The sequence below is a fragment of the Salvelinus alpinus genome, chromosome 7 (genome assembly GCF_045679555.1).
Source record: "Salvelinus alpinus chromosome 7, SLU_Salpinus.1, whole genome shotgun sequence".
NCBI classification, from domain to species: domain Eukaryota; kingdom Metazoa; phylum Chordata; class Actinopteri; order Salmoniformes; family Salmonidae; genus Salvelinus; species Salvelinus alpinus.
Window position 1 is genome coordinate 49,734,759 of NC_092092.1, and position 16,591 is coordinate 49,751,349.

At 42.9% G+C, this 16,591-nt stretch overlaps 1 pseudogene; it reads left to right on the forward strand.

Moving 5' to 3' along the window:
* The first annotated feature begins 3,100 nt into the window (after positions 1-3,100).
* LOC139580218 (alcohol dehydrogenase class-3-like) lies at positions 3,101-11,041 on the forward strand (annotated as a pseudogene).
* Positions 11,042-16,591: the final 5,550 nt, after the last annotated feature.

Genomic DNA, 16,591 nt, shown 5'->3' on the forward strand with positions numbered 1-16,591 from the left:
AGTCCTCATGCCTCCTTGCAGCATGCCTAAGGCACGTTCATGCAGATGAGCAGGGACCCTGGGCGTCTTTCTTTTGGTGTTTTTCAGAGTCAGTAGAAAGGCCTGTTTTGTGTCCTAAGTTTTCATACTTATGACCTTAATTGCCTACCGTCTGTAAGCTGTTAGTGTCTTAACGACCGTTCCACAGGTGCATGTTCATTGTTTATGGCTCATTGATCAATCATTTGGAAACAGTGTTTAAACAGTTTACAATGAAGATCTGTTAAGTTATTTGCATTTTTACTTATTATCTTTAAAGATCTGTCCTGAGTCCTGAAAAAGGGCCATTTCTTTTTTGCTGAATTTAGAAGTATTTTTGGTTCCATGTAGAACCCTCTGTGGAATGGGGCACAGAAATGTTTCTACCTGGAACCCAAAAAAATTATCCTATGGGGACAGTGAAATAATTATTTTAGGTTGTAGATAGCACCTTTTGTTCTGAGTGTAGGCCTATATTGCAGTGGTGATCCCGTGGTTTTCTGTTAAAATAAATGCAACAGGCCCTGTGCGTCACTGGAGGATCTAGCAAGACAGCGAATCATTGGATCACCAACTCAGTATGACTATAGTGAACATGTCTTACATGCACCGTTATGCAATTATTAAGAGACTACAAATAGGTAATCCTGGCGACCAATGTTCTAGCATTAATTAACCAGAGATGTCAAGGTGGTACCCAAGAATATGCTACAGTATGTGTATAGTGTAAATAACAACTACCAATAGACTTACTGAATTATAAGCATTTAGTCAATCAAAGAATTGCTCTGTAAAACGAGGAATGCAGTTATTCTATTTAACTAATGGATGAAAGAATTGACACTCAAGCAATTACAGTGTACATGAAATACATTATACATTACAGAATCACACAGAGTATATGACTATCACCAATAGGCTAAAACAACGTGGTGACACGTGTCTTCAGTTCAGAATAATCTCTAAGAGAAACTTCACTGTCCTTTTAACCAAATTCATGCAGAAACTCACGCCCAACCTGAATGAACATTTCAAAAGACAGGAAAACACTGTAAATGATAGGAGTGCATCCTTTTGTCGCTCCCTCTTTGAACTTTCCGCCGACTGACGAAAAACATAACACTCCCTGTAACAATAAATCCATAGCACTTACAATACAATAAAATATATAATTCGTAGCTCTTTGTGAACTCCTGAAAAATTCAAACATGACAATTTTATTAACACAAGAACATAAATGTTGTTGATTCATGTTTTCATCTTTATTCACACCTCTCCTGGCATCAGTGACCAAAGGACTTCCATGAGAATGTCTCTTCTTAGAGATCGCAACAGATAAGGAGTGTTTGAATCTTGCGATAGGCCACAGATGATCTGCCATCCAGACAATGTAATAAATTGTGATTGAGTCATCATGCTGGGCCTCGCACTCCAGCCAGTCACCAGTCGCGAGTATATCACCTTCTCTCATTCTTCCACTGCAGTCGTCATTCATGGAAAACAAATGAAAAATATAAACTTTTTTTGTTGTTGTTTTTACCGATTCTTGTTTATTCACAAAAAGCAGAAGATAGTAAATATCATTAATCACAATGGTTAACCTATGCAAATTAATAGGAAAACATTCCAAGCTTATTCATAGGATTACATTTAGCCGAATTGGGTACACATATGGCGTGGGGAAAAGTAAAAGAAAGGAAAACACAACCAGATTCTAATCTAATCAACTATATTTCAATGATATGAGTGCACCCTTGTGTCTCTCCCTCTGAACTATCCACAGTTTCCCTGTAACCATAAATCCATAGCACCTGCAGTACAATAAAAAATATTACAATTCATAGTTCTTTACTAAATCTTGAACAAACATGACAATTTAATTCACGCAGTAACATTAATTTAGTTGATTCATGTTTTAATCGGTCTTCACATCTTCAATGGGAACGCCAGCCAGTCAGGAGTATTATCACTGTCTCATCTTTCCACTACAGTAGTCATTTATGGAAAACAAATAAAAAATCAAAGGGCCTGTCATGTCAAATAGTGTCCCCCTGCAAAAAAGATTTTTGTGTTTCCAGGACTTCATTCCCGAAACATTGCAAAGAATACTGTCCGAAGATGCTTTTCCTTCTCAGGCCCCATAAGGCTGTAGAGATGGACATTGGCAGTTGGCAGTTGAATCTGAATAAAGGAGTACGTTGGCTTTTGTTTTTGTTTATTTGTGTTTTGTTAATTATTTGGGCTGATATACAGCCAGCTAGCTAGCCAGACAGTTGTTTAGCTAATGTTAGCTAGCTAGCTAACTGTTTTAGTAGCTTTTTGTATGTATGTAGCTTGCACTTCAACGGCATCCCTCGGGGATATGTTATTTGATCTTTCCAACCAGGTGAAGTACTATGAAGGCACTGCTGATCTCGACAAGACGCTCAACATTCGTAGGGGGCAGACATTCACTATTCAATGTTAAGCAGTTAACTTCTATTACACAACTGGAAGGATTTAGCTATGAACATCAATTTTTCAACAACCATTTTCCATCTAGGTAGTTGGTCATCTAGAAGTGGCTAGTTATGCATTAAGTTATGTGTCTGTCATATTGACGTATCTAGCTATAAGTTAACCCTGATCAATCAAATGGATAGGTCTAAGCACTTATGGTCATTCCAACTGCCCTTAACTAGGTGTCTTTGCTAGGCAGACACACAGACAGAGAGAAAGAGGGGGAGAGGGAGAAAGAGGATGAAAGTGAGAGTGAAAGAGGATGAAAGTGAGAGTGAAAGTGGGAAGAGTGAAATACAGAGAGAGATTGGGGGGGGGGGGGGAGAGAAACAGAGAAAGACAGTCGTGTAAAATGACTTAGACTTGAGTATTTCAACAACTCTTGTCTTCAAACTTGTTAGGCAATCATATGTACTGACGAGGGAAGGATGGCCAGCCACACAGGAGGATGGCCAGCCACACAGGAGGATTTTCACTGAGGAGAAGTAAGCCATGCTGACTGAGATGCATGTCGGCCATTTCGGAGTGAAGCGCATGATTGCCAAAATCAACATACGCTTCTTTTGGCATGGGATTATCAAGGATGTAGACAGCTGGGCAAGTGAAATAACCTTTTGTTTATCGATCACATTCTATTATATCTGAAATTATTAAGATTTCAATGAATGTCATTTGAGAGAGAACACAATGTTTCAATTTGTCACCTTGTGTTTAAAGGTCAGTAACTGTCTAGCCTGACAGAAGTTTGAGAGGTTTTAGACTGTGGCGCAGGTGTTGAAGACCATCCGTTGTTTCACTATGGCACCAGTGTCACTGTTCAAATTTTGCCCTAATAAGTTGTTTTCTAACGGTTGCTTTATTTAACCACAGCATAGTTCAATATTATAGATTGTGTGTCATTATCCTTACAAATATGAAAATCTGCATAGTGAATGACATAGATATGGGGAAGAATTAAGTAATCTTCTCTCTAACACTTTTTATGTTAGGGGTGGACCTCATTGGACCTTCACGAAATCCAGGAATGGCAACAGCTGATGTCATAAGGTGACCGATTATTGGGTAGAGGCAATACCCATTAAGGTCTGTAAAGGAAGAGAACGTGCTTAACTCTAAATTCCCTTCTGTAACCCAATTAAAAAGGGTGCTTGGAACCAAAAATGTATTTTCTCTTGTATGATATTAATCAAGGACAAGACTGGCAAGGCCACCTCCAAAGCGATGATGGACATCTTCAATACCCATGGTTCTCCTGAGGTCATCTTGAGTGACCGAGGTCGTGAACTCTGGAACAAGGCACAGATGTTATAGGTTATAGTCTGTCAACAATGGTTTTTACAATTCGTTTTTGTTTTCTGCATGGTACATAAGACATTTCAACATCTTCCATTGTCAACAGATATCCCTTTCCGACTCCCTCCTCCAGGTTAGGATGAACGGGACCAACCACACCCTCAAGACTGCCATGGGCAAGTCCCTTGACGCGTTCCAAGAATGGTGGGAGGACAACCTGAATGTCATTCTCTTTGCACACAACAGCAGCGTCCAGGCCTCCAGAGTACTCACCCTATCACCTGCTGTATGAACGGGAACAGGTCTGTGAGAGCCAGAAATTTTGCTTGTTTGTAGGTGACCAAATACTTATTTTCCACCATAATTTGCAAATAAATTCATTAAAAATCCTACAATGTGATTTTCTGGATTTCTTTTCAAATTTTGTCTGTCATAGTTGAAGTGTACCTATGATGAAAATTACAGGCCTCTCTCATCTTTTTAAGTGGGAGAACTTGCACAATTGGTGGCTGACTAAATACTTTTTTGCCCCACTGTAGCTCACATAAACGTGGTTACATATGAAACCTTCGTTATGTTTCACTGTATTGAATCACTCCAATATATTGGTATACCCGTACCAGATTTAGTTGGTGCTAGAGGGATCTGGCCAGCCAGCGGCTGGACCAAGACGCAGGGGCCGCCCAGGACCAAGACGCAGGCGATGCCCAGGACCGCTGAACCAAACGCGGAGGGAAGTGCCATATTTACCCGATAGTACCTAGCAAAGGTGCAAAAGGAAGCCCAGCTGGCCGCAGCACAGATATCAGCGAGGGGCACTCCTCTCAGTAGAGCCCAGGACGCAGCCACACCTCGTGTTGAATGTGCCACCACAGATCCCAGCACCGGCCTGCCAGCCAGGCGGTATGGTGTCGTAATCATGTCCAAGATCCAGTGAGAGAGCCTCTGCTTTGATGTAAAAGCAATTCACAGCACACACATAGAAGAAGCCAGTCGGCAAAATGTGTTTGTGGCAGCAAGAGCCACCATACTAATGGATGCACACGGAGTCGTAGTGTAACGCTAACGAAACACAAGTACGACAAACCACGGCGGAAGATACAGATCAACCGTGTGCACCGAGTGGAGCACTCAAAGAGGGGCTGGCCATGTGACCAGCTGCTCCAGGCTGTAAACAGCCAGTAGGTTTACTTCCACGCAAGATATTACACTTATCAGTGACTTACCAAGCGAACTTCAGAAAGTTTGTACCTTAAACCATACAGACGTCTGCCGAGGAAATGAAAAAGAACGTGTGTCGGCCATGGGGTCGATATATAGGGGCGGACCCCAGCCGTGACACAGGTGTACACGGGAGCAAATCTGTAAATCCTCACCTCGGACGTATCCCTCCGCCGCGGAGTGATAACGATATATTGGAGTGATCCAATATAGTGAAACATAACATTCCACAGGCCTGATCAACTATGCGAAGGAGATGTGTTGTGCTGCATGAGGCAAATGGTGGTCACACCAGATACTGACTGGTTTTCTGATCCAAGCCCCTACCTTTCTTTTAAGCTATCTTTGATCAACAGATGCATATCTGTATTCCCAGTCATGTGAAATCCATAGATTAGGAAGGGCTGTCCAACCCTGTTCCTGGAGAGCTACCATCCTGTAGGTTTTCACTCCAAACCTCATCTAGCGCACCTGATTCTAATAATTAGCTGGTAGATAAGCTAAAACAGGTTAGTTACAACTGGGGTTGGAGTGAAAACCTACGGTAGCGCTCCAGGAACAGGGTTGGACAGCCCTGGATTAGGGCCAAATGAATTTATTTAAATTGACTGATTTCCTTAAATTAATTGTAACTCAGTAAAATCTTTGAAATGATTGCATATTGCGTTTTTTGTTGTTGTTCAGTGTACATTGGCCTCACAGTACAGTAATATTAGTTAGGATCATGGTTCCTTGCTGTTTCAAGTTCTCTTGTCTGAACCAGTCCTCTCCAGAATACCTTACACAGGCAGCCCAATTCTGATCTTTTACCCAATCATTGGCAAAGGAGTTGATCCTAAGGTATGTAGGTAATAGGTTAAACTGACTGTAGTAGCGAGACTACAGATCAAATTCCTTCCAACTGTAAGGAGGCCAGGTGCACATTGAATATGTAATCTCTGACCAGCACTCTCCTCTCCAACTGCACTCTCCACAGACAGACACCACAATCAATCTTCAAAATCATATTTTCTGTGTATGAAATGGACAGTTGACACATTGCGGTTCTCTTTCTTTCAGGTGATTAAGTGCAAGGCAGCTGTAGCATGGGAGGCTGGGAAACCCTTGTCCATTGAGGAGGTGGAGGTGGCCCCACCGAAGGTCCATGAAGTGCGCATCAAGGTAACAGCCCCTTCCCTACGTTAAAAATGTCTCAGACAAATGCTCCTGTATTGTATTTGCACTCACATGACAATTCCAGCAACAACATAACCAACAACCCCAGCCTGCAGCAGACCTTTGTTTCGTGTGCAGTATCTTTGGTTTGTATGTGTGATTCAATACATCTTCCCCCTAGAATAATATGTATGTGAGCTCTTTTGATCTGTAAAACAAAAGGACATACTGTTTGAGGCAGGCTGCATTTTGGCAGGGATGAACTGTTCAGCTGATGGAATACTGTGGGGAGCATCAAGTGTTTTCCTGTCTCCCTGCCCAAATGGATTTAGTGGGCCAGCTGTGAGGAAGCCATCTTTGGAATGTGTTCAACAGGGCCGATCTGGTCCAGTGTTTAGAAAACATTGTTATTCTAAGAATTTTACCACGTTCCTCTATTGTACTAGCTAGCTGTCTGTCTTGCACCATTGAGACACAACCTTGTGATAGTTTCTATTATCAACATAGCAGGCGCAGTAGTTGGTATTAAAGGAATAGTCCTAGAGGGTTGGTACTTGGTTGAACCATTTAGGATGTTTTAGACTAGTTGGCAACACTTCATAGCTTACTGGTTGTATTGAATGAGAGAACCTAATGGCAATGTTGTGCGTTTCAGGTCTTTGCGACGGGGGTGTGTCAAACGGATGCCTACACTCTGCGCGGCAGCAACCCTGAGGGACTCTTCCCTGTCATCCTGGGTCATGAGGGCGTCGGGACAATCGAGAGCGTGGGCGTCACCAAGTTCAAGCCAGGTGAAGGACTGTAAATATCAGCAAATGTATTCTCCCTAAAACAGTGTTTTCCTGTCCCGGCGACCAACAGGGGAACATACTTGTTCCCGTCCAGTACAAACACTCCAGAATCAAATAATGCAATGACTTGATTATGTTGAATCAGATGTTTACTGAAAGTCTATTTTCTCTCCCAAGGTGACACCGTCATCCCATTATATGTGCCACAGTGTGGTGAGTGCAAATTCTGCAAAAACACCAAGACCAACATCTACCAGAAGATCAGGTAATTGGAATGCAATCTCGCCTGTCATCAACTATAGCTTGGAAGGTTGTGGTCAGGATTAGGTTTGCAAAATTCCAGGAAATTTCAATAAATTCCCTGGTTTACCAGAAATCCCAGTTGGAGGATTTCGAATTTCCTGCTTATTCCGGGAACTTCTAAACGGGATTTCTGGAAAAACAGGGCACTTATTTAAAGTTCCCGGCATTATGCATTCATTATTGACTCCCCTATTTCAAAGTTGCCAAGTAGACAGTGAGCATATCTATAATGATAGTTAGATTAATCTTAGAAATAGAACGCCAGTATTCTACTCCAATCTTGGGATTGCAATTGATGCTGTGCAAGCGAAGAAGCAACCAGGCTTGCAAACACCAACATTGCAACTTCCACCAAATTCAGGCCAAATTCTGTCAGGCAGGTAGCCTAGCGGCTAAGAGCGTTGGGCCAGTAACCAAAAGATCGCTGGGTTGAATCCCTGATCAGACAAGGTGAACAAAAATCTGTCTGTGCCCTTGAGCAAGGCACTGTACCCCAATTGCTTCTGTAAGTCACTCTGGATAAGAGTGTCTGCTAAATGACAAGACAATGTATGTATGAAATAGCTTCTGAAACATTTGTCTAAAGCATATAGAGATCACTGGCTTTGACCCTTGCCTGTTACTGATACTCATCCTTCCTCTCACCAGGATAACCCAGGGCCGGGGTCTGATGCCTGACAACACCTCGCGGTTCACCTGCAAGGGCAAGCAGCTGTTTCACTTCATGGGGACCAGCACCTTCTCCGAGTACACGGTGGTGGCCGACATTTCGGTGGCCAAGGTGGATGAGAAGGCCCCTCTGGACAAGGTGTGCGGAGCTGCCCTCAACACTGCCAAGGTGGGTGGGTGATGCCAGGTTGCAAGACAAAATACCCCGTCTAGAAGTGGAAAGCACAAGCAAAGAGCCACAGCTTTGTCATCTTTTTATATCTTATATCCTGTGAATTAACTTTCCACTAGTGCAAACACAGTTCAATTAATAGACTATGATCATAACACACATCTTACACAAAAATAATATCATCGTTTTACTGACAAAAGCCATTCTGTAACACTTGTTTTATCAACCGACTCTCAAGGGTACCTACTTGCAGGTTGAGCCTGGCTCCACCTGTGCTATTTTTGGTCTGGGTGCCATCGGCCTTGCCGTCATCATGTGCTGCAAAGTTGCTGGGGCAACTAGGATCATCGGTGTGGACATCAACCCGGACAAGTTTGACAAGGCCAAGGAGTTTGGGGCCACTGAGTTTGTGAACCCCAAGGACCACAGCAAACCTATTCAGGAGGTACTAGTGGAGATGACCGACGGAGGGGTGGACTACTCCTTTGAATGCATTGGCGACGTGGGAATCATGGTAAGGCTGGTCAGGGGGAGTGAAAAAAGCAGCTTGGGCTAGAGCCTCCAATCCTAGTTCTGCACTGAGCTCAGGGGGCTGTTCAGAATGGTGTAATGTTACAGAATGTATTTTTTACCTAACACTTATTTTTCTTGAAACTGCAATGTTGGTTAAGGGCTTGTAAGTAAGGATTTCACTGTTGTATTTTGCACATGTGACAAATACAATTTGATTTGACTGTAGACAAGTTAAAGATGTCTGTCATGTGAATAGGGAATCGTGTCAGCTCTATCCATTGTAATTCTGTCTGCAACTTTCTGAATGGTTTCCCTCACTGTACACACCCCTGCTGCCCATGACCTTTCCACAGCTCCTACTGAGATGGTGAGGCAGGAAACTGGGAAAGTAATTGAACTGTGGCCCCTTTTTTGCTCTCACATATGGAAGGTGTTCTACTCTTCACCACCAGAGGTCACTGTAGTTGGCACTTCAGGCTTGGACCGCAACGGCAAAATACCTTTCACTTTGCTAAGTAGATTGGCTTCCCCTAAATACTTGTCTTCTGATGATACTCAATCAGTTGTTTCAGAAGGCGGCTCTGGAGGCGTTCCACAAAGGCTGGGGCGAGAGCATCATCATCGGGTTGGCAGGTGCAGGACAGGAGATCTCCACTTGTCCATTCCAGCTGCTTAACGGCCGTGTGTGGTGGAGCACAGCATTTGGAGGTGAATGTCGTGGATGATTTTTGATGAAGAACCTTGACTTTTCTGACATCAATATATTTTGTCTTTTTGATAAATGAGCAGCAATGTGGCACTAGCTATAATACTAGTAATAGAAAATAAGTACAGTTTTTTCTGGAAGTATGGTAATGCCGTAAGGTAATGCATAGATTACTCATGTTTTCCTGTTCCCCTGTCCCAGGCTGGAAGAGTGTGGAGAGCGTCCCCAAACTAGTGATCGACTACATGAACAAGAAGCTGAAGGTGGATGAGTTTGTGACCCACACCTTGCCCTTTGACCAGATCAATGAGGGCTTTGACCTCCTGCATGCCGGAAAGAGGTGAATAGATCAAGTGTTGCATCATATTACATAAATTAGTTACATTAGTCTATTCACATCTTTGTTCAAATTGAAAAGTTTCCAGCACAAAGTTTATTAAAGTCCTTTAAAATTGTATGCTAACCACTTCATTTTAATTTGTCTATTCCAGTATCCGTGCCGTTCTGAAGTGCCTGCCATGTTGAGCCTCACTCACCTCTGCCTTTTATAAACAATCACCTTTCAATCGCTGCAGCTCTTACCTTTCAGAATAATATTGTCACGTGTGCTCCCTCTCCGGCCTCTAGGTCATCAGGCTGCTCATTATCCTACACACCTGTCACCATCGGCACACGCCTCATGACACTCACCTGGACTCCATCACCTCCTTGATTAACTTCCCTATATATGTCATTCCCTTTGTTTCCTTCCCCAGGCATTATTGTTTCTGTTCCTGTTTCTTGTCTGTGCGTTGTTCGTGTTTCGTATAATGTTTTGTTTATTGATTAAATCACTCACTCCCTGAACTTGCTTCCCGAGTCTCAGCGCACATCCTTACAGAATAACGCCTCACCTAAGGGAAGCATCGGGGGAGTGTTTATTTTTTATTATTTTTTCGTCGGAGTACAAGACGTCGGGTCCGGGAGCCGCTACATGCTCTCACGCCTCAGCCAGATCGCCTGGCTCCCCTGCCTCAGCCGGCTCACCGGGCTTTCATGCCTTTGCCGGATCGTCAGGCTCTCATGCCTCAGCCGTGATCACCAGGCTCCCCTGCCTCAGCTGGCCATTTAATCATATTAAAGCCTAACAATCATCCAAAGTTACACAAACAAATTGTTTACTTATGCATCATGATTTGATTGATCATGGGGAAATCATTGAAAGCGACATCAAAACCACAGCATGTAAGACAATCGTGATTGAACATTGAGAAGTATTTGGAGTGTCTGCATGCTATGACTAAGCCCCAACCCTAACCTGGAACAAAGCTGTGAATAGACCTTTTAGAAAACATGGGAGAAAATAGCCCAAATTAGGACCCTAATCAGATCCTAGTGAAGGCTACACTTAGATGTAGTCTTAAAAAAAGTAGGTGGGGAAACTGATTGCCGGTGAAAATACAGGCTGTATCACAACCAGCTGTCACGACTCCTTGTTCGTTCGGCGCTCGTCGTCACCCGGCTTTCTAGCTTCCACCGATCCATGTTTCTGTTTTGCATTTGTTATGTCTTGAGTGTACACACCTGGTTCCCATTAAGTTATTATTATTTCCCTATTTAACCCTCTGGTTCCCTTTATGTTTTTTGCGTGATTGTTCCTGGTTTGTGTTGGTCTTTTGTGTTAGGGTTTGTGATCCCTGCGTGGATTTATTTTTCCTGATTATTTTCCCGAGTAAAGTTCATTATTTTACTCAGTTCTGTGTCCTGCGCCTGACTCCGTTCTCACCTCTGCACAACTAACACCTGACACCGGTTTTAATTGGGAGTCACATAGGGCAGCGCACAATTGGCCCAGCATCGTCCGGGCTCGGCCAGTGTAGGCCGTCATTGTTAATAAGAATTTGTTCTTAATCACTTCATCTAAACACAGTTTAATCCAAAGCCCATCTCCTAGCATGTAGTGTCAAGTTCTGCATCAAAAACAAGCAATTGTTGAGGTTTCTACAGTTACCTCGGCGCAGACGGCAATCAACCCCTGACCTATAAAGGTGAACATGGTGTAGGGCTAAAATAAGGTAATGTTCTTGACCTTTACCCCCTGAGCCTGGCCCATGTGGGAGGTCGAGAGGAACAAGCGTGGCGGCAGGTGGCCCATCACACTGTCCAAACTGCAGCGCAGGACCGACCTCGACCGCTTATGTTTGTGATGTATTTAAGTGTGTGGGACATACAGTTGAAGTCGGAAGTTTACATACACCTTAGCCAAATACATTTAAACTCAGTTTTTCACAATTCCTGACATTTAATTCAAGTACAAATTCCCTGTCTTAGGTCAGTTAGGATCACCACTTTATTTTAAGAATGTGAAATGTCAGAATAATAGTAGAGAGAATGATTTATTTCAGCTTTTATTTCTTTCATCACATTCTCAGTGGGTCAGAAGTTTACATACACTCAATTAGTATTTGGTAACATTGCCTTTAAATTGTTTAACTTGGGTCAAACGTTTCGGGTAGCAGTTCACAAGCTTCCCACAATAAGTTGGGTGAATTTTGGCACATTCCTCCTGACAGAGCTGGTGTAACTGAATCAGGTTTGTAGGCCTTCTTGCTCGCACACACTTTTTCAGTTCTGTCCACAAATTTTCTATAGGATTGAGGTCAGGGCTTTGTGATGGCCACTCCAATACCTTGACTTTGTTGTCCTTAAGCCATTTTGCCACAATTTTGGAAGTATGCTTGGGGTCATTGTCCATTTAAAAGACCCATTTGCGACCAAGCTTTAACTTCCTGACTGATGTCTTGAGAGGTTGCTTCAATAAATATTTGTTATGCCTCATGATGCCATCTATTTTGTGAAGCGCACCAGTCCCTCCTGCAGCAAAGCACCCCCACAACATGATGCTGCCACCCCTGTGCTTCACGGTTGGGATGGTGTTCTTCGGGTTGCAAGCCTCCCCTTTTTCCTCCAAACATAACGATGGTCCCTATGGCCATACAGGTCTATTTTGGCGGTTTTGGAGCAGTGGCTTCTTCCTTGCTGAGCGGCCTTTCAGGTTATGTCGATATAGGACTCAATTTACTGTGGATATAGATACTTTTGTACCTGTTTCCTCCAGCCTCTTCACAAGGTTCTTTGCTGTTGTTCTGGGATTGATTTGCACTTTTCGCACCAAAGTACGTTAATCTCTAGGAGACAGAACTCGTCTCCTTCCTGAGCGGTATGACGGCTGTGTGGTCGCATGGTGTTTATACTTGCATACTATTGTTTGTACAGATGATTGTGGTACCTTCAGGCGTTTGGAAACTTCTTCCAAGGACGAACCAGACCTGTGGAGGTCTACCATTTGGCTGATTTCTTTTGATTTTCCCATGATGTCAAGCAAAGAGGTACTGAGTTTCAAGGTAGGCACTGAAATACATCCACAGGTACATCTCCAATTGACTTAAATGATTTCAATTAGACTAACAGAAGCTTCTAAAGCCATGACATAATTTTCTGGAATTTTCCAAGCTGTTTAAAAGCACAGTCAACTTAGTGAATGTAAACTTCTGACCCACTGGAATTGTGACACAGGTGTGAAATAATCTGTCTGTAAACAATTGTTGGAAAAATGACTTGTGTCATGCACAAAGTAGATGTCCTAACCGACTTGCCAAAACTATAGTTTGTTAACAAGAAATTTGTGGAGTGGTTGAAAAACAAGTTTTAATAACTCCAACCTAAGTGTATGTAAACTTTCGACTTCAGCTGTAACTGCTATCTATTGACCTCTCTCTTACACACGCAACATAGTACATCCACGCATGTAATTAATGTCTCAGAAAGTTGACTATGTTTATCTGTCATTAAAATGTTAAAAACATCTGGCTGTCCATCTGCGATGCAGCCCCTGTGCCTTGTGGGTGAAGCTTTTGATGACCATAGCGACGATGTTTGCGGGGCAGTAGTCAACATCCGAACGAAAGGAGACAAACTTGTGTTATGGACAACAGTGCGCGATGGGACAAAAACATCCCTGCCGGCCAAACCCGGACAACGCTTGGCCAATTACTGTAGTATTCAATGTCGCGGTATGCCTCGACAGAGCCTGGACTCGAACCAGGATCTCTAGTGGCACAGCTATCGCTGCGATGCAGTGCCTTAGACTACTGCGCCACTCGGGAGGCCCAACATGAGTTATTTTATGTTTATTTATGTTTGTTTGCTTGGTTGTTTTTCCGTTCCGCTTCCATGGCGTTCATTGAAATGCTGTTGAATCTGTTACCCAATTGAAACCAAAGCTTCAGCACAGAGAATTCGACTGCTTTCATTCAATCAATTGCAATATGATTCCCCCAAAAATTTTCTCATTCATATCTGCCCCGAAACAAACCTATACCTTACCTTTGAGGAACGGTGGAATAACCATGAGAATTGGAATACAAAATATGTTGTTTAAATTTGCCAAACATGTTTTTTTAAGGCACCATTTTACTTTCTTCTTTTGGGGGATAAACTGAACATATTTCTGCTTCGGTATTTTATGTAAAAATCAGCTCTGTCCTTGTGCTTCATTTATTTTGTTTTACCCGTTCTAAAGAAGTGTTGTAGTTTCCTCCATTTATTCTCCCTTCGTTATTTTCAATTAGTTTAGCCTAAAGAGGTCCAAGTTGACATACAATCATTTTCCTCCACTAAAATCTTTCTTCATTGATCATTAAACATTTCATATTGCAGTTTTATGTAGCATTACAATGTTCTTCTGTTACAATATTTTATTTTTTTATGTAAATCTATATATCATTTATTACATTTCCTCGCTAAGCACATTAGAATTTTTAATAAAGTGTATGTAAAACTCATTTGTATTCATTGACGGCCTATTAGGTGTGACTGTATGCCTTGCTTTGGCACCCTGTCCCACTCCTATGAACATGGTACGAAAGATGAATGTTGTGTGTTAAGTATTGGCAGTTCATAGCGCATTGAGTTAAGATAGCACTACCACACAATCACTCTCTACACTAGTAGATGGCAGTAAGTATACTCTGAAGGCTACTCTGAGGCAATTTCCTATTTGGAGTTGATAAAATTAAGGGTGTGTCTAGCTTCTTGTATTTGGGGTTTCTTGATACCACGTGGTGAGAGAGATGGTCATGTTATTGTGCTCCTACACATAGAGACTAGATGGACTAATGTGGGACTTCAGTCCCTTTGAAGTACCTTGTATTTGTGTCACCTCAATTTAAACCACTAAACTACCAGGCAATACTAGAGCAGGATGGCCTAAATAGACTGATCTACCAGGGAACGTTGGTGCTGGTTGGCCTAGAATGGACTAAACTACCAACCAAGCAACAGTCGAGCTGGCCGGCCTAGAGGGACAACGCTGCCGGTCAGAGGTCAGAAGTGGAAGAAGGCAAATGGCTTTGGCTAAGATGAACAACACTGGTACGCTTATTCTTACTTCCACTTCTTTTACAGACATTTATAGCAGATTACAACCCCTATGTGTTTCAGCATAGAGCCTTCACCAAGGCTGGCTGGCTAGCTGGTTAAATCACTCCTGAGCATGCTCCAGTGTTGACAGCCTCCTACCTGGATCATGGGAAATTCACTGAAATCTAAATGTATTTCAATCATCCACAAGGAGGCAGTATTGGACCACTCGATCAGTTTACACCTGTACTGTAGTCTGTATGAATGACTCCATTGTGAAAATGTAATTTGAAAAAAGGAAATTAGGATTCCAATCTGAGACTGTCTTCATCTCCAACGTACACACACCGGGGGTTAGAGATATCTGGAACTAGCAGCTGGAGGTTTTATTTTTTATTTTTTCTCTCCCACTTTTCAATTTCCCCCAATGCCTTCCTGCTCGGGCAATTTGTATATCACATACAAAGGGGGACAGAGCGAGTCAGGCAGTGCACTGATTCTCAAGCTATGATGTTTTAACCCCATGCACTCAACACTCTCCGGCATGCTCAACATGAGGTTCCAAGTAGTTCCAGTCTAGAGGTCCACAAGAGGTTTAGCCTAAATCCCCCTCTAGCTCACATGACAGAATATCACTGGCCTCAGTTCGAGAGTGAGATGTTCAGTCCCACTGTGCTTGGCAGGCTGGAGTGCGGTGGCTGGGGCCGGCACAGAGGGTCACCAGACATACTACTGTTATCCATGACAGAGCTGTCAGTTTCTCGCAGCTGTAATGATCTCTGCCCATTTCTGTTTCACTCATAGCAGGACTACAAACACACATCTACACATTCATCTTGTAACTGAGACTTGTGATGCTGTTCAGGGGCCTACATTTACGGTGCATGTAATGGATGGGCTTGGGGGAAAATGAGGCCATCTATAAAATTCAAGACTTGTGTCTACAGGGTGGCAGGTAGCCTCGTGGTTAGAGCGTTGGGCCAATAACCGAAAGGTTGCTGGGTTGAATCCCCGAGCTGACAGGGTAAAAATCTGTTCTCAACTGACTTGCCTAGTTAAATAAAGGTAAAATAAAAAAAGATATGCTAATTACAGACACGCACATAAACACACACAAGCTCTTAAAATGTGTTTAAAAGGTGTTTGACCTCCAAAGAAACAAATAACTAACGTGTGTGTCAGAGACTGTATATTCCCCAAAGCCTCCCCTATCATCCATCTTTGAGCCCTTCTCGACAGGCAGGAGTTTCAGACGGCGACTGCTCCTTTTACGCGGGTAATGGGGGAAAAAAGCGTGTTAATTGCCCTTGACTGGTTGAAAGTAAATTAATTATTGATTGGCTTCTCAACTCCTCTTCTGTACTTACATACCCTTACAAATCCTTTTATCTTCCTTCTGTGTCAGTACATTTCCTTATTCTTTTATTATTATGCAGGGAGGAAAGCCCACGGACCGCTAACCACCTCATTAGCCAAAATTGTTATTTTCTGTCGCTGTATTGCTACATCGAGGAGGCTTTGAAAAGCTCACTGAGTGGCTTCTTGGCTTCTCTCTTCTCTCCATCACACTCCATCAGGCTCTCTCTCTCTCTCTCTCTGTATCTTTCCATCCCTCCCTTACTCCCCCCTCTCCTCCTTCTGCCACAAACACACGCACACCTGCACACTCAATCCAACCTCAGCACCAAGTAAATAAGAGAGCAGATTAATTAAATTAGTTTTGAGGTCCAAAGGCTGTGTCTTTAACTGGTGATTCTGAATATAAATGGAAGAAAGGCAGTGCAGACAGGACTCGCATCATGATTCTACCTATTGATTTTTGCCTTCCCCTCCATCACCTCTGAAAAGAAA